This window comes from Acomys minous, assembly GCF_964271855.1.
Source record: "Acomys minous genome assembly, chromosome: 3".
Lineage (NCBI taxonomy): Eukaryota > Metazoa > Chordata > Mammalia > Rodentia > Muridae > Acomys > Acomys minous.
Window position 1 is genome coordinate 86312223 of NC_140485.1, and position 18467 is coordinate 86330689.

Below are 18467 nucleotides of genomic sequence, written 5' to 3' on the forward strand. Positions count from 1 at the left end.
ATAAACCAATAATTTAAAATTTAGGACCTTAAACTGCAAAATGATTCAAGTAACTAATGAGTTGCTAGCCCCAAATGTTACATATACATTATTTCAGTGAGTCAAATGTATTTGAGAAGTTGAGACACTATAATAAAAAGTAAAATATATAATTTCAGTCCACCTAATGATTAGGTATGAAAGAAGAAATGAATTCAAAGATATTTTAAAAGACATACTTAAATTTAAATGCCATAAAAATCCCCAAGAAACCTCAACTTCAGGTAGCTGAAAGGTAAACTAATTTGGCTTTTTTCCTATTAACATTCAGGATAGGAAATTATATCCAAAATATATAAATCACAAAGTATATTTATCAGTCAAGTCCTGTGTATCTGGCACATAAAAATCTTATGCCATTTTCTTCAATAATTGCCTTCTAGTTCAAGCATAAGGCACTCTTTGTAAATTTGATCTCTTACCAAGGAATTTCTGTGCATCTAGATAGAAAGAAATGTAAACATTTATTGTTAGCACCACTAAGACAAGAAAAGGAAAGAGTTGTACATCCTCTATTCTTCAGCATCATGTGTCCTTCAACAGTCTGTGAATATGAAAAAGGCTGTTCAAGCTGTAATGCTTCATAGCCGAGGTACTTTGTTTTTGCATACTAGATCACTTATCATTTCTCAAAGTCTGTGAAGTGATAATCACCAATGGTCCCCTCTGCTATAGCCAGAAGGTGACATTTGCCTTTTTATTTTCCATTTTCTGGCACAGTTTTTCTGCTGATAACCACAGTTACTTCTTACTATGCTCCCTGTTCCTCTGTCTCAGAGCCCATAAAGTGACTGGAAGAATGACTTACACCTCAGCTCCACACTTGCTTCCGTTTATTAAATACTGAATTAAATGACTCATTATTTATGCAAACAATCATTTTAGCAACTGTGCCCCCAAAGAATCCCTACTTGGGTCAAAGTTGCACAAAGTTCTACATTTGCAGCATCTATATTAAGTTCTTATTAGACAGCAACTCTTATAAAAAGGAGAGAGAGGGACAGGGAGGTGGTGAGAAGAGGAACAGAAGGAGATAACGTTATTCAATTCCACAGAGTTATTTGTGCATGTAATGATCGCAATCTTCCATAAAAAGTAAAATCGTACCAGTGTTGTGGTTAATTTTGAAGTAGGCCTAATAAATGTTTATTATTAAGTAAATAATATTATAACTGTATTTTATAACCCAGTAGCAATCAATGAAAACAGAGACACATGATGTATTTTAGAATAAGCCTTTACCTGGGGCAAGGTAGATATTACAACATAAGCTAACCTCCAATAACTCCCAGTCTCCATCTCATCCCATCTGTTTATAATAATTTCTATTTTTGCTGCCTCCAATCCATAATACTTGATAATGTTCTTTATTTCTTTCCATGTGGAACTTCAGGGTTCCTTCTCTGGAGCCAGGTGATTCCTTTCCTATCCCATGGCAATTCTCCTCCTTTCTCCTCCCCCATCTTGTTTCTCCTTTCTCCCATGATTCTCTCCACCCAAACCTCTTGGAACTTGCACTCCACCCCTTCTCTTGTGTCTTGCCCAGGTATATTTATTCAGCCAAGCAGGAAAACAAGGCTAAAGGCAGTTGCAAGATCTTCTAAGCCAGCAGTTAGCATTAGAATACATCAGACTAATCTCCAACATACCAGAACGAAATATTTATAGATACGTGACTTTATTTACTACTTAAACAGTATGTTTTTATTTGCAGCTTGTTGGAACCACTGATCTTAGGCAATTTGGTTATAGATACCACATTAAGTCTGAAACACTAAATTCTCCTTTGAAGGGTTGTCCTGGTATAAAGGCCCAGCCTATCCACTCTCTATTTAAGTCCCTGTTCTATTTATAGGAAGAGAGATAGCTAAACCTTTTAAATAACATTGCTGTCCTGCTTTTACTCATATAATAAAAGTTTCAAAGGTTTTAGTGATTTTTTAATACTTGAGACCAGGAATATTATTCTCTCCTGAACACTGTTTCTGCAGAATAGAAGAATCAAGACACTTCATGATATCAGTGATTCTAAGAGCACTTGGACAGAGTTCCAAAGAAAGAAGTCCAGAAGGCAAGTATGTTTCTGAGAATAGATGTCTCAGGGCTGTCAAACAGCTTCATGAATGGGTGAATTCCCATATGGGCTTACAGGCACACTGAGATTGAGAGTGTTAGCAGCAAACAACCTATTATTCAAAAGAGCAATAGATAAGTTAATTATAGTCATTCAAGGACATGCTGTAGAGGAGTTAAAATGGCACAAAGGCCCAACATATAACATGCTAGTGCTGTGAACATGGAATACTGAATCACAAAACAAATTTTACAGTTTTTTCCCAAATATATCACAAAAAACAATTATTTAAGCAAACATCTGTAGCATGTGTGGCAAAAATATAAATAAAGAAAAATAAATGCCAAATGTCTTAGTTACTATTCTTTTTCTATGAAGAGACCTCATTGCCAAGGCAACTTATAAAAGAAAGCATTTAATCTGGGGGCTGGCTTACGGTTTCTGAGCATGAGTCCATGACCATCAATGGGAGGAAGCATTGCAGCAGGCAGGCAGATATGGCACTGAAGGAGTAGCTGAGAGCTTACATCTTATTCACAAGCAGGAAGCAAAAATAGAGATGGGTATAAATAGAAGGGTGAGGGAGGGGGAAGGAAAGAAGAGGGAGAGACAGAGAGACAGAGAGATTGGGCCTGTCATGGGAATTTGATACACTTTCCCCAACAAGGTCTCCTAATCCTTCCTAAAACAGCCCACCCACTGGAAACCAAACATTTAAATATATGAGCTAAGTGGACCATTCTCATTCAAGCCATCACAACAAGCAATAACATGAAGCATACTTTAGTGAAGGAAAGAGATGAGACTGGGATGAATTTCAACTGGGCCTATTATATACTGTGTCTGAAGAGCATACCATATTTAGTACACTATGATGCTATACATGACTGTTGTGTTATTGTTTTACAGCATGTATTTTAACTATTCCATAACATTTAAAATCTCAGGTCTGTTTTTAAAAATTAATAAAGAAGACACAATTTTAGACTCTATATTATTGGAGGTTGGTCTGGTGCTATATATTCTAATGTTAATTATTTGGCTCCTTGAGCTCTGCCTGCCATCTTTTATGAGCAGGCACTCTAATACCCCAAAAATGACATTTATTGCCTGGCCTAAGAAGTTATTCCTGATTGGCTGTAAAAGGCCAACACCTGGGAAGGGCAGAAGAAGTGAAGGATAGAGCCAAGGTCCAAAGACTTTGGGGACAGATGAATCTTGGTTAGGATGAGACAGATATTAGGGGAGAAAGAAGGAAAAGAGTTACCATAGGTTAGCATGGAGAGAATCATGTGGGACGGGGACAATGAACTCTGAGCATGGCATGGAGAGGAGCGGCCCAGATGGAAAATATAAGCAGGTATTTATGGATGATGGCTGGGAAATAGCCCAGACAGGAATGATTAAAGCAGATGGCATGGGATAGAGAGATAAAGAGATAGCTTAGGTGAAAATATGTGCCCAGGCCTAGGTACTAAGGCTTATTCTCAAATCTATCAGGTGTCTATGTTTCTTATTGATTATGATAGCTGGTCAGACAATATTGCCATAATAATTATACATTTTAGTAATAAATATTAGCTTTTAAAAATGTTTTCTGCAACATATTGGCACCCAACATGGGTCTTGAATCTCTAAGTTTATAGCCTGAGAAGTCCTGGGTGAAAGGCAGTTTTTTAGCCAAAGAGCAGGGAACCAAAACCAAATGCATTTAAAAGAGATGGCTTTCTTAAGAGAAGCTGCTGCCTTCCAACAAAGCTGACAGAAGGCAATGAATGGAGACTGCTATAGTCTCTCTTGGACCAGATATTGAAGGCATAGCAACAGACTCCATGAAAGCATGCTAGAGACTCCACCCAGAGAGAGAAGACTATCAAGGCTGAGGGATCTAGGGACCTCCACTGACTGATACACCAACTAAGGGCAAGCAAACAGAGGACCTAGACCCCCTGTTCAGGTGTAGCCAATGGATAGCTCATACTCCGCCCTGACAAGATTTCTGGTGCCTGGGATTTGATCACTCCCCCTTGGCAGAGAGGCCCTGTGGGAACACAGAGGAGTGGGATGCAGATTGACTAGATGAGAGCTAAAGGGCCTTGGTCAGACAGTACGGGAGGAGGTCTAGGGGAGGGGAATACATGGGAGGGAGGGGGAGGAGGGGAACAAGAAGATAAAAGCGAGGGGATTACAATCTGGATGTAATTTGAATAAAATAATAATAATAATAATAATAATAATAATAATAATAATAATAATAATAATAGAAAGTATGCTAGGGAGAGCTAGGCTAGAGCTGCAGCTAAAATGAAAAGTGCCATGGCAGAGGGCTCCTGAATCTTTTGTGCCTTCTTTTTGGTTGTTATTGTTGTCATGGAGCTGGTTACAATGTGTTCAATAGTTCTGTATCACAGTTTTCTGTGTCCTCTCTAGGAAAGCTCAGGGAGAAAGTGGGGAGAAAGCTGAGGGATGGAATGCTAAGTTACAGGCAATAGAAATGGAGGAAAAAAAGGAACTCTTCCTGATAAACAATGGGAGGTTCATGGCAGCTGGAGCTCAGAGCTCTCTGGCTGCAAGATGTTTGTCAGCTGTTTCTGAAAAGAGACAACCATACATTTTAGCAACAACTAAATCCTAAGGAATGATGGACAGGCCTTCACTGTGCAGCCTGAGATGGCACAACAGGCCTAAAACTTAAATTTTTCTTGTTTCTTTGCTTAATTTTTGTTTTTCCCTATAGCGGGCAACAGAAAGGACATGTTTTGTTATTTAACATTGATAAAACATGGGGGATTTTTAAAGATTTTTGACAATATTCAGAATTTATTACAGTTCAAATTTGTTATTATCTAGAGTTATGGAGTTGTGATGATTTAAAATTGAGATAATTTATTTGAGCAAGGAAGTGATGGGGGGTGTATACCTTTAATCCCAAGGCAACAGAGACAGAGACAGGCAGATCCCCGATCAGCCTGGTTTACACAAGGAAGTCAGGGTACGGACCTCTATTGATCATATAAATCTGCTTACAAAAGACACTCTAAAATTCAAAATGACACATTTTTCCTTAAAATAATAATGGATAATAATAATGTCCTTAGTGATCTAGAGCATGGATCCACATCAATCTTACTTAGGTTTATATAAGAAGAAGATGATGTCACGCTGCGCTAAAAAGCCAGTCAGTCTCATTAAAAACAGAGGCTTCCACAGGAAAACTAGTACCAATAGGTATTTTGCCCTCAAAGGGATTTTTCTGTTAATGTAAAGACCCAAAGTTAGGCTGGGAGATGAACATGTAAGCTGCAGGCCTCCCACAGCCAAAGTCTATTAAATGCTGACTGAGGGAGATGTCACACTGTTCTGAGCAACTGGCTTATACCAATAGATGTAAAGTACTCTCAAGGGAGAGGTGGTGGGTCAGCTTGGCACAGAGAGACACAGGGACAGCGCAGATGACAAAGAACATGGCAGCATAAATTAAGTACCAAAACTCAAAGGCTACAATTCCTATATTTGAAAGGCAGAACTGGCCATTCCATGTGGAGAAAGGGATGGAACAAAAATCGCCACAGCAAATGTAGAAACACAGGCCCAAACCTCTAAACAAGTACAAGATGCCTGGAATATGGTTAAGCACTAATGGTAGAAAGGAGTTTAAATAAAGTTGATTTTAAGAGGTAATGCCTTTTCTGTTGCTCTGGGCAACTAGATTATCCCTTTAGATGTGAGGTACTCTTGTGGGGGACAGATGGTGATTTGGACTGATGCAGCAGGTGCCCAGCAACCCAGAAGAGGATATTTGGACACCTTACAGTCCTATTTTGACATTTAACATAAAAATTATTGTATGTTCCATGGTAATATTATACATCCTCTTTGAGAGAGGTCATAATCGAACAAACCTAGGTGAAAGAGAAACTGCTAAATTAGGTCAGGTTATATATATTTATATGACTTCAAACCTCGGAACAATCAGGTAACTTATATTGCCATAGCTTATTGGCTATGAACCCTCATGACTTATTTTTACATGCCATCCTTTCATATGGCATGAATGAAGATTTAAAGATGTCTTTTCTTCTGCTTATAAAAATAACAGAAATCATCCTTAATTGATCTGTGCATCCTGCACATCTCATGTACTTACTATTTTAGAGCTGTATACTGCTTGTCAGAAATTGTATGTTTTTAAAACAAATGAACCACACACAAAGGCTGGAGAGATGGCTCAACCATTAAAGGCTAGGCTCACAATCAAAAATATAAGAACCACACACCGATGATGCTGGATCAGACCTGTCAAGATTCATCACCCAGGGTACTGAGACTCTGGCATATCTATTCCAGCATCCTGCGTGTTTCAGCCTCAGTGCTGTAGCATCAAAGCCTGTTTCCAGGACAGCTTCAAAAGGCTGCTGACCCCAATTGTTCCAGCCTTTCAGACTGCTCCAAACAGGACTTCACTTATGTCTAAAATTTCTCAATATTTAGAGACTATTTCACAAATGTTATTGCTAGATTACTTAACCAGCTTTTCCCAATTTCCTTTGGGCCCCGATAAAGGTATCCTATGGCCCAAAGTCACTGAGACGCAATCTTGAGAATTGCTACATTCCATTTCTCTTAAGGTGGGATGGCTAGAATTTGATTGTTTTCTTGAGTAGTGTGTGCTATTGTTATAAAGGGTTGTTTACAAGTTATTGATGACCATATTAAAAAAGAAAACAAAGTAAAAAACTTAGACTCAGAGATTCTCTGTTCTGCTTTTCTTTCACCTGTCTTTCTTTCTTTCTTTGGTAAAGAGAAAGGTGTTGAAAAGAAAGAAATGGGAATATATAAATATCTTATAGAAATAATAAGACAAAAGGTAGATTATTGAATCTACGTTTCAACTTAGAATTTTAACTTATTTTGTTCACATTCTTATGGACTGTATATTGATAGAGATTTCAAATTTTCATTGGTATAAATTTTGGTATGTTAATCCAAATTTAAGGTTATTTTTATTACACACACACACACACACACACACACACACACACACACACACACACTGTTTTTACTCTCGTGTCATATGTTGTACTCATACAACTCATTTATAAATATAAGGTTACTTGCAATACTTTAAAAACTGCTATCACAAACTGCTATTGAGGATCATTTAAAAATACAAGTAAATGGTTAGTTAATCAGACTCATGGTCATGTCAGATACTAGTTTAGTTTGTCACAAAAATATGCATCATGGGGTTTTTTGTTTGTTTTGTTTTGTTTTGTTTTGTTGTATTGCACAGACAGAGTGTTTATTCAGGCTCAATCCCTTGACACAGGCATGTGTATAGAAATATATGTCAGGAAACTATAAATCATACTGCATGAAGTCTTTGCCTCTGCTTTCTCAGTGTGCCCCCTTCTCTGTCTCTTGCTTCAAAATCTCAGACTGTAGAAGTCTGGTGTCACTTCTTGGCAGCTTCTGCCTGGGCTGACAAATCTGCCTCTTTCTGGGCAGCCAAAACCATGGCTCATTCCTTCTGGAAAGCTGACAGTTCTTCAATGAGGTCCTTCACCACACGAATGCCCAGGGAACAGGCAGAGGGAATAATGGAACGGACAATGGAAAACAGGGGTACATCTTGCATGGCAAAATTATCATCCTTAGCTTTGACACAGGCAGTCTCATATATGTGCTTCAAACTCACCAGCCATGCCACCTTTTTCCTTGTTATCTGGGTCCCCTGCTCAATCCTAGCAGCTACCTTTAAAAAGTAGGAAGTAGAGGGTTACCCAATCTTGATCTCAAAGATTCTGGAGGGCTTTACAAAAATCTTTATTGGCAAAAGAATGCTTTCTTTGATGTCCTTTGTCTTCTCGTTGAACTCTGCAGAACTGGTTGATAGAGACATCCGCTGACCTAGGATAGGACCTGGTGGAGTCCAAGGCATAACTTGGCCTGTTTGCATGGTGGTCCGGATCACGCAGCCACCTCAGGCTTCTTGGGAGTCAGAGTGACTCAGCTTAGTTTAGAAATAGTGTTGGATTTTCAGTCTTATTTTACCTCAGAGAAGCAAGGCATATGTTCTGAGAGCTGCCATTTTGGGTCCACATCCTAGGTTTAAGAGAGAGGGGAGAGGAAAGAGGGAAGGAGAAAGGGAGGAAGGGAGGAGAGAGGATTATGCAGTATAGAATGGTAAACAGATAAATAAAAGTCTTTAAAACAAAACTTCAGAGACCTGTAGCATATGGCATTTATTACTTTTTTTTATCTATCTGTCTGTTTACTTATTTATTTTTAAGGATTCTTTGACAACAAAACAGGTCAACCCCTGGCAGAACAGTCTACCTCAAAGAAGATATGAGCACCAGGAAACTTACATATGGAGCTGCTTCTAATATGGCAAGCCAGCTACCAAAGCAAAGAAAATGTCCTCATTTCTACCACAGACAGAATTTGGCTCAAAATAGGAAAACTTGGATGCAGGCCAAGTCAATGGCCTAGCTCTGCCAAGACAGGGTAAGGAAGTCCTTAATAGTTTCTGCTTCACAAATATGTCTGTCAGATATACTGGGCCAGAAGGCTGAAAATGGTGCTTCAATGAGATGTGGGTGGCTATCCAGGCAATGAACTGTCTCTGTCATATTTAATTTTTATTTTGGAAGCTGCTATCTTTTAATTCCTGCAACTGTTGATGAACAATGGAGAAGAAGTAGCCCAGATAGGAATGATTAAAGCAGATGGCCTGGGATGGGGGCTGGGAGATGAAGAGATAGCTTTAAGTGAAAATATCTGCCCAGGTCCAAGTAAAATAAGGTTTATTCTCAGATCTTGTGGTTGTCTGTGTCTTTTATTGATAATGATAATGTATTATCTAGTACCATTGTAATAATTATAGGTTTTAATAATAAACATTATTACTTATTTTTAAATTTTCTGCAACATGTATCTTTTAAAATCTCTTTGCTTCTCACATATACTGCACTCATTTAAATGTCTTGCATAGTACAGTGTACAATGAAAAATGAAGACAGACACTAACCTTCAGGATCTCACAAAGAGATAGGTTATGATGGCACTCTGTTGTTAGTACAAGAGGCACTCTGTTGTCAGCCACTGAGTTCATCTGACCCAGAGCAAAAGCTGTCTAGAAGTGGCCTCAAGTTTCTCCCATTTTTTCTTCTTTTCAGAATCTCCTTGTGAAACAACTCTACCCCTTCTCTTATCAGATGCTTTTTTTTTCCTCTCCACTCTTTTGATTCTCTAATAGGAAACCTCAGATTTAGATATTGGCTTCTCCTTTGGAATGAGAGAAATAGAAATCAAGGGATAAGGGGAACTAAGACCCAAGTTCTCACATGCTACCTCATTTCCACTTTCAAAAATGAACTATACTTATTAAATCACATTCAATTTCTAACATGGGTACAAGAGAAATAAGCTGACATTGCTAAGGATGGAAAGTCTAAGTTACCACAGATCACAAGAATTCTAATTCTCAATTCCTCTTATCTTTATCAACATAACTCTCCCTTCTGCTCATCTTAGAGCTCCCTCAACCTTCACCACACATGTTGGGAGGCACCCTTCAGTCACTGTATGACTTATGTACCCAAAGTTCTGTGTAACAAAAGGAAAAAGTTTTCTTCTATCATTTCTAGCTTGAAATACCTTAAGGAAAGAACTTTTGCTTGGCTTAAATGATCCAATCATACTTGAGACACTAAGTTTTATTTAAGGGTATGGCTCCTAGTGGACTATGTTCCAGTGGATGTCCCCATTCCTAATGCACATAGACAGCACAAATTGGAATGGAAAAATTATTAAATTTTTTAAAAAGATAAGAAATTGGGGAGATAGGAGTTGGAAATGAAAGGATTTGAGAGGAGTTGGGGGTGAATATGATCAAAATACATTTTATGAAATTCTCAAATAATATTTATTTTAAAGAAAGAATACTTAGGAGTTATGGGAAATTTTAAACAACATATATCTGATAAAAGCAGCAATAATAGATGGAGAATCTTAAAGCTTGGGAACCAGGTAAGTACATTATAGAATCACTGTGAGCAGAGGAACCAGCCAAATTTGGTCTATGCTACCCAAACTGTTTCCTTGTAGTGGACAATGTACCTTGTAAAAACTTTTAATGAGTGTCCTAAATAAAACATGTAATATATGAGGAAAGACCATGTGTAGTTAACAGTACATTCATTTGTTGGCATCAGGGGAAAAGGCAAGGCTTATTTAGAGCAAGTTTTAAGGCTGAAGAATTGAGAAGTAAAAAAGAAATGAATGAGTTTTCCCACATACCGATGGAAGGTAGAGTATAGACAGATTTCTATGGGACCTGTAAAATTTTTTTCATTAACCCCTTTTGACTTCCTAGTGACATATCTCCTATCTTTCTTAGCCCTTGAAACACTATCATGCATGTCTAGGGAGAAATATTCTGAGAATAGATAATGGGTCTAATCTTGAGGGAAGTAACTCTCAGGTCTTCTTATTAGAATCTTTGAAGAAAAGTAGTTTATGCTTTTGAAAAATCTACATGCAGTAAGTATATGAGTACCACAATGATGGCTGCAATATATAAAATTACATACTTCCCTTATCCATTGTATCTTTTAGATGGCTTAAGAGATATCATTTGTTCACTGCCTGATAGCGATGGAGTTTTTGCTTCGTCTACAGCTACTCCCTTACTCCAATCCCCATCATCATCACCTTTGGGAAGACTTTCATTTTTCTTTCTGAAAGCCAAAATGATAAAATATAAATGATCATCTTTGCGTCAACATAAGAAAAAAACTCAATTTAGAAATTTTTTTAATGTTGGACTTCTGCAGAAATATAGAAATTGTTTTAAAGTGTTGCCATGAGTTATCAATCATATAGACTGTGTGTGTGTGTGTGTGTGTGTGTGTGTGTGTGTGTGTGTGTGTGTGTGTGTGTGAAGAACTTTCATTACACTGGAGATAACCTGATTTAAAAAATAAGGTTCCCCCATCCACACTGGTTTTTTGGTTGTAAGCCTCACCTTTAATGGCTGAGCCATCTCTCCTCATCTGTAAGTTGACATTCTAGTAGGGTGAAGAAGAAGACAGAAAACAGGAAACAATTAAACAAATGATATTATAGTATATAGTAAATTATATGGAAATGCATAAACATGGAATGAAGAATGAAGTGTCCAGAGAGTCATCATTTTGAAAAGGGTAGTCATAGTCCTGGATTTACTGTGAAACTAACAAAATAGAAGTCTTGGGAGTCCATACTCTTTTCTGTACCCCTTTCCAAATGCTTTTGTAAAGCTTTCAAACTTATGTAGATTGTTAATTATGTAACACTTCCCAAGTTTTTGTGTCATTCTTGCATAGGGACCATGCTGATTTTCTCTGTATTGTTTTAATTTTATTATGTGTTTTGTCAAAGCAATAGGCTGTTGTAATTGAAATCAGTCACATTGCTTTCATTTTCTCTCCAGACTCTCCTTCCATCAATTGCTTGAGTGGATGGCACTAAGTAGATGCTAGTCATGCTTAGTTTGTGATAAGAGTCAGTCAAGTTAAAAGAATTTTTGCTTTGAGTTTAGTGATACATGTTTCTGTAGCTCACTATCACTTTTGCTTCTTGCTTCTAGTATGGCAATGAAAGTTTCACAAAGCAGAAAACCACTGGAACTATGTAGTGGCTATGTCCAAACCCTATGACATCTGATTTTCTGAGACAGGTTCTCAGGCATCCCAGAATAGCCTTTAAACTTTCATATTGCTGAAGACAACCATGAGTGACTGAGTTTCTTGATTTCACTATTCCAGTGCTAGGGTTACAGGTGGGTAACACTACACCCAGTGTGTACAGTGCTGGGGGCCAAACCCCAAGTGCCATGCATGTTAATCAAATACGCTGCCAGTGAGTAACATTTCCTAGACAAGCTCATGATAATTTTAACATTATTCTTTATTCTTTTTAATATGCTTAATTTTTTGTTAAGAAATCATCCATTTCTAACCTCAAGCACGCTCATGCACATATTTAAAGACTCTCACACCTGGCTCCAAGCCATCCTTTGAGTTTTAACTTCCACAGCAGTTCTACTGATAGTGTACTCACCCAATACCAACTCCCTACTTTCCTTGGACTCTGACTTCTCTTGTGATCTTCTCCCAGCCTTGCATAGTCATGCTATTGAAAACTTATTATTTAATAAAGCACAAAATACTCAAAAACAAAATACTAAAACAGTATAATGTGCCACTGTACTAACAATACCAGAGTTAATGAACATTTCAATAAAAGGCTGTTTATGATCATTAGTCAAATAAGAAGATTTGATATTACCTAAAGTTTTAGTGTTTTTATAGGATTCCTGCATGTGGGAAAGAGTAGATCTCTGATTTTTGAGACTTCTCTTGTACTCTTTTCCTCCTCTCCCCCCCCTCGCAATTTCAATATGCTATCTTTTGTTTTATCTTATTTAATTTTATTATTACCCCTTAAAGCTTGTTCTTCAATGACAGAAATTTCTTGTGTTAAGAAAATGTAGTAGGGGTTTGAGTAATGGCTTGGCTGTTCAGAGGACTGACTGCTCTTCTAGAAGACCAAGGTTTGTGTCCCAGCACCTACATGGCTGCTCACTACCTACTTCTGTCCTTCCCAGGTACTGCATGCATGTGGTTCACAGACATACATGTAGGCAAACCACTCATACACTTTTAAAAAACAGTAAATTTAAAGCCAGACATATTGAGATCAGGAGTCTTAGAAAAACCCATTTGTCTAACAAGTGGAGACTATGTGAGTCTCAGGTATAAAGAGAAAGAAAGAAAGAAAGAAAGAAAGAAAGAAAGAAAGAAAATGAAATGAAGGAGGAAAATGTAGTAGAAATTTTCTAGGCTATGATAATAGTCCTAAAACATTTTTGTGTTAAGAAATGTGGAAGTTTTCTTTTCTTTTCTTTTTTTATTAATTTATTCTTGTTACATCTCAGTGGTTATCCCATCCCTTGTATCCTCCCATTCTTCCCTCCCTCCCATTTTCCCCTTATTCCACTCCCCTATGACTGTTTCTGTGGGGGATTACCTCCCCCATTATACGCTCATAGGGAAGTTTTCTTATATGTGACAACAGTTAAGTGGAGAATGGGACTGAATTTCATATGAACTCTGGAGCCCCATATTTGGCCACGTCCCCTTGATGGGGAGGCCGGATGGCGCTCTTTGGAAGGATAGCAGACTACCAAGAAGAGACTTGATACCCTCGCATCATATTTAGGGGGAGGAGGTCCCCCTCAGTCACAGTCATATGGAAGGGGAATGGGGTGAAAGTGGGAGGGAATGAAGAATGGGATGATGCATGGGATGGGATAGCAATTGAGATGTAATATGAATGATTTTATTTTTCAATTAAAAAAAGTAAAAAAAAGGAATTAATATATGGTTATATATGGTCAGATATTAATAAAAATATTTGTTATATTTTGTGATATTTGAAATAGTTTATGTTTTCAGGTGTGGTTTCTAATTTTCAATCAATATTCACTTTCATATGAAAATATCTAATTTGATATTTTTAATATTCTTTGTATTTGTAAGGGGATCTCAGATTCGATGAGTTTCAGTTACTGAAAAATATAGATCAATTCTGGGATATCAGAGAATATTTTCTTGATAAGGTGAGACCTGAATAAATTAAAAGGCCATAAAAATTCTGTCAAGAAAAGTTTTCTAGGGAAACAAAAGGGAATGGCTCTAGAAAGATATATGTTAGGCAGCTATAATGCTTCCTAGTGCATTCTTTTTTCTTTTCTCCTTTAATCCAGCACTTGAGAGACAGAAGTAGGAAGATCTATGAGTTTGATGCCAGTCTGGGAACAGAGTTAGTTCCTTAACAACCAAGGCTAGAAAAAGAATCCTTGCATTGAAAACTAGAAGAAGAAGAAGAAGAAGAAGAAGAAGAAGAAGAAGAAGAAGAAGAAGAAGAAGAAGAAGAAGAGGAGGAGGAGGAGAAAGAAAGAAAGAAAGAAAGAAAGAAAGAAAGAAAGAAAGAAAGAAAGAAAGAAAAAGAAAAATATTTTCTCACATATGTCCAGGTTAAAAATTTCCCTCCCCATGTCTCTCCACACCACTCCATCTGGATCTACCCCCTTTCTTTTCTTTTTAACATGAGTAATTAATTTTATTATTTTTAAATATACATTTATATTATTACACATATATACAATAAACTACCAACAGCAAGAAGAACGATGAAATAATCAAGAATTATATAGATGTTACAATCATAGTGTTTTGGCTATTTGTATTTGGCAGCCTTGTAGAAAACATCTTTCCTATCTTGGTGAGTCTAAAATTATAAATGTAAATCAATATATCATATCTCATCATTATCAACTTAAAGTATCTATCTAGACCTAACAACATCTTAACCCCTAAAGAACTAAGTTTAATTGTAAAACTAAACTATCTGGTCTTCAACCCCATCAGAGACTTGAGAAGAAATTAAATTAATTACCTGAGTAAGCAAGAAGTGCAGGATATAGCTTCCCAAATGAGAAGATGACAGAGACAGTTTGCTGCCTGAACAGTCACCCGAAACTCTCTATAACATTGGAGCATCATCTTCAGCCTTTGGACCCAATATATCTGACAGACATATTTGTGAGGAAGGAACTATTGAAGACTTGCTTATCCTGTCTTGGCAGAGTTTGGCCATCAACTCTGCCTGCCCCCAAGCTTGCCCATTTTTAGGCAGAATTCTGTCTGTGGAAGAAATGGGGATATTTTGCCCAGTGGCTTGTTTGCCACATTTGAAGCTATGCTCATATGAAGGTTCCTTGACACTCATCATCTTCTTTGAGGTAGTCTGGGTATTGCCAGGAGTTAATCTGTCTCATTATTAATGAATCTTTAAAACAATAAAAAAAATCTTTAAATGCCATATTCTGTAGGTCTCTGAGGCTTTTGAAGGCCATGACTATTTTACCTCATATTTCTATAGAATCATATCTATCTGTTATACCCAGGATGTATATTCTTGTGATAAAAATAGAATAGTAATTGATATGGCATGATTTGATCAACTAACAATTAATTTGTATAACTAACTATCCTAAACAGCCTGTAATAACATTTTCAAAGTATTGGAAGTAAACCTTGTATTATAATTGAGTTGTATGGGTAAAATGCCTAATATTAGAGTTGAAATCTATTGTTTATTAGAATTCTAACAGACTTCTACAGGGTAATAATAAAAGGAAACAAGATAAAATAATAACTAACATGTTGGTAGTGGACCAAACAGAAAACAAGAGGAAAAGAGCCTGAGAAAAGGCTCAAGAATCAAAGGCCTAGTACTGCCACTTTGGAAATCTATCTGGTGCTATCTCAAAAAACTGGAAACAGGGCTTCCTCAAGACCCAGCTAATCCACTCCTTGGAATATACCCAGAAGATGCTCCAGCACACAACAAGAACATTTGCTCAACCATGTTCACAGTAGCCTTATTCATAATAGCCAGATCATGGAAACAGCCTAAGTGTCCCTCAATAGAAGAATAGATAAAGAAACTGTGGTACATTTACACTATGAAATACTACTCAGCTATTAAAAACAAGGAATTCCTGAAATTTGTGGACAACTGGATTGAACTAGAAATGATCATAATGAGTGAGTTAACTCAGAAGCAGAAAGAGTCAAATGGTATATACTCACTTATATCTGCATACTAGCCCAAGGGGCATGTCCCGTGAAAATCCTCACTTACCAGGAAACTGGGACAGAAGGGAGGACATCCTATTGGGACTCTAGATGAGAGAAGCATGGGAGAATAGCAAAGTAGAAGGATCCAGAGGGTCCTAGAAACCTACAAGAAGAACATTATGATAGGCAGATTTAGGCCCAGGGGTCCTGCTCAAACTATGGCTCCAGCCAAGGACAATACAGGTCATAAACTTCAAACCCCTACCCAGATCTAGCCAATGGACAGGACATTCTCCACAGTTGAGTGGAGAGTCGGGTATGACTTTCACACGTACTCTGGTGCCTCATATTTGACCATGTCCCCTAGATGGGGAGACCTGGTGGCACTCAGAGGAAGGATAGCAGGCTACCAAGAAGAGACTTGATACCCTATGAGCATATACAGGGGGAGGTAATCCTCCTCAGTCACAGTCATAGGGGAGGGGAATAAGGGTAAAATGGGAGGGAAGGAGAAGTGGGAGGATACAAGGGATGGGATAACCACTGAGATGTAATAAGAATAAATTTATAAAATAACATAAAATAAAAAAGAATCAAAGGCCCACTCTTTCCCACACTCAGAAATCCCAGACACAATCTAAACTAGACGCCACAATGTATATGCAAAGGGCTTGGTGCAGACCCATGCAGGCCCTGTACATAAACCCTCAGTCTCCGTGAGTTAATGTGTGCTTCAATCTTGCTGATTTAGAGGGCTTTGTTTCCTCCATTTCCATTCTCTCTGGCTCTTACACCTTTTCTTTCTCCTATTACACTGTGTTCCCTGAGCCCTGGAAGGAAATATTTAATGAAGAAATCCCATTTAGAGTTGAGTGTTCCAATATCTCTCACTCATGCATTATGTCTGGCTGTGGGTCTCTGTATTTGTTCCTATCTTCTGCATGAGGAAGCTTCTCTGATGATGGCTGAGCAACGCACTTCTCTATAAGTATAGCAGAATGACATTAGGAGTCATTTTATTGCTATTTTTCTCACAGGAGTAGTATTTGCTTTTACCCTAGGTCCCAGGGCAATCCAATCTCAGGTTCTTAGTTACCCAAGATATGGATTCTATCCTGTGGAGTGAGCTTTCTGTTAAATCAGATATTGTTTAGTTATGTTGATCCTAGGGTTTTGTCTGGGTTGGTGTTGTTTCTCCTTTTAGGGAAATGCAGAGTACTTTCCAATATCAAAGATGCCCCAAAAGAGGGGGAGAAGGCTTTGTGTAGACAACACTTTGACTTCTCCATGTTCAGTGAGCTGTCTTCAGTAATGGGGCCTAGCTGTCAGTTTGAAGAGAGGAACCTAGGATTCCAATGGGGTAACTATGGTCAACAACTAAGTTAGATGTAACCTAATCTTGTACAAAAGCTTCATTTTGTGATAAGAAATGGCTGCTTTGGCCTCTGTTTTCCCATTATTTTGTGATTTCTTTTAGATTGTCTTCATTATGTTTCTGTAGTATTCCTCATATGGCCCTTAATTTTAATTGTTTTTCCCTCCCTTGTACCCATCTTCTCTCCCCATCCACATTTGATCTTCCTGTTCCAGGGCCCTACTCAATCCATCCATAACTATTTTAAGTCCTTTTATAGAGAGATCTATCTGTTTTCCCTAGTCCTTCCTCTATACCTAGGTGGTTCTATAAATTGTAGCTTGGTTATCAAATGAGTACGTACCATATTTGTTTTTCTGGGTGTGACATAGCTCACTCAGCATGATTTTCCTTTCTAGTTCCATCCATTTGCATGAATATTTCTTTTTTTTTTTCTTTTTTTTTTTTTTTGGCTTTTTGAAATAAGGCTTCTCTGTGTAGCCTTGGCTGTCCTGGACTCGCTTTATAGACCAGGCTGGCCTCAAACTCACAGCAATCCACTTGCCTCTGCCTCCTAAGTGCTGGGATTAAAGGCGTGCACCACCACCTCCTGGTGAAATTTTCATTTTTTTAAGGAGATGAGTAATACCAGTCTATTGTGTATCCTTTATCCAATCATTTGTTGAGGGACATCTAAGTTGTTTCAAATTTCTAGCTATTATGAGTAGAGCAGCAATGAATATGGTTGAACTTCATATCCAGTTCTTTACTGATAAGATGGTAAGTGTAAATTTTAAGTGACATTAAAATGCATTCATGTTTGAGCAGCGCATTGCCACAGGAACTTGGCATTGGCCTCGATGTTGGGCCTTGCAAGCTGTAGCTGTAGCTAGCAGATTACATCATTTGCCTATTTAATTTTTAGTTTCCTTTTGCCTCTCTAACAGAATTCTGATAGGATTCGGGTCTCTGACTAAAACTCTATTTTCCCTAAATTTCTTTGCAAATGGCCCAGTGATATAGATGATATTAAACAGGTCAAATGGGCGCTACCAAGTGGGGCTTCTATTTTTTCTTTTTCTTTTAAGACTGGGTTCCTCTGTGTAGCCTTGGCTGTCCTGGACTCACTTTGTAGACCAGGCTGGCCTCGAACTCACAGTGATCCACCTGCCTCTGCTCCCTGAGTGCTGAGATTAAAGGTGTGAGCCTCCTTATTTGACCACTTCCTCTTGGTGGGGAGACCCACCTGGGGTGACACTCAGAGGAAGAGTAAGTAGGCTACCAGAAAGAGACCTGATAGGTTGTT

At 37.9% G+C, this 18467-nt stretch overlaps 1 pseudogene across 1 annotated transcript; it reads right to left on the reverse strand.

Annotated features, from left to right (window-relative positions):
• Positions 1–7568: 7568 nt before the first annotated feature.
• LOC311593276 (large ribosomal subunit protein uL11m-like) lies at positions 7569–8072 on the reverse strand (annotated as a pseudogene). Its single transcript has one exon. The product of its transcript is annotated as a large ribosomal subunit protein uL11m-like (transcript).
• Between the last annotated feature and the right edge of the window lie 10395 nt (positions 8073–18467).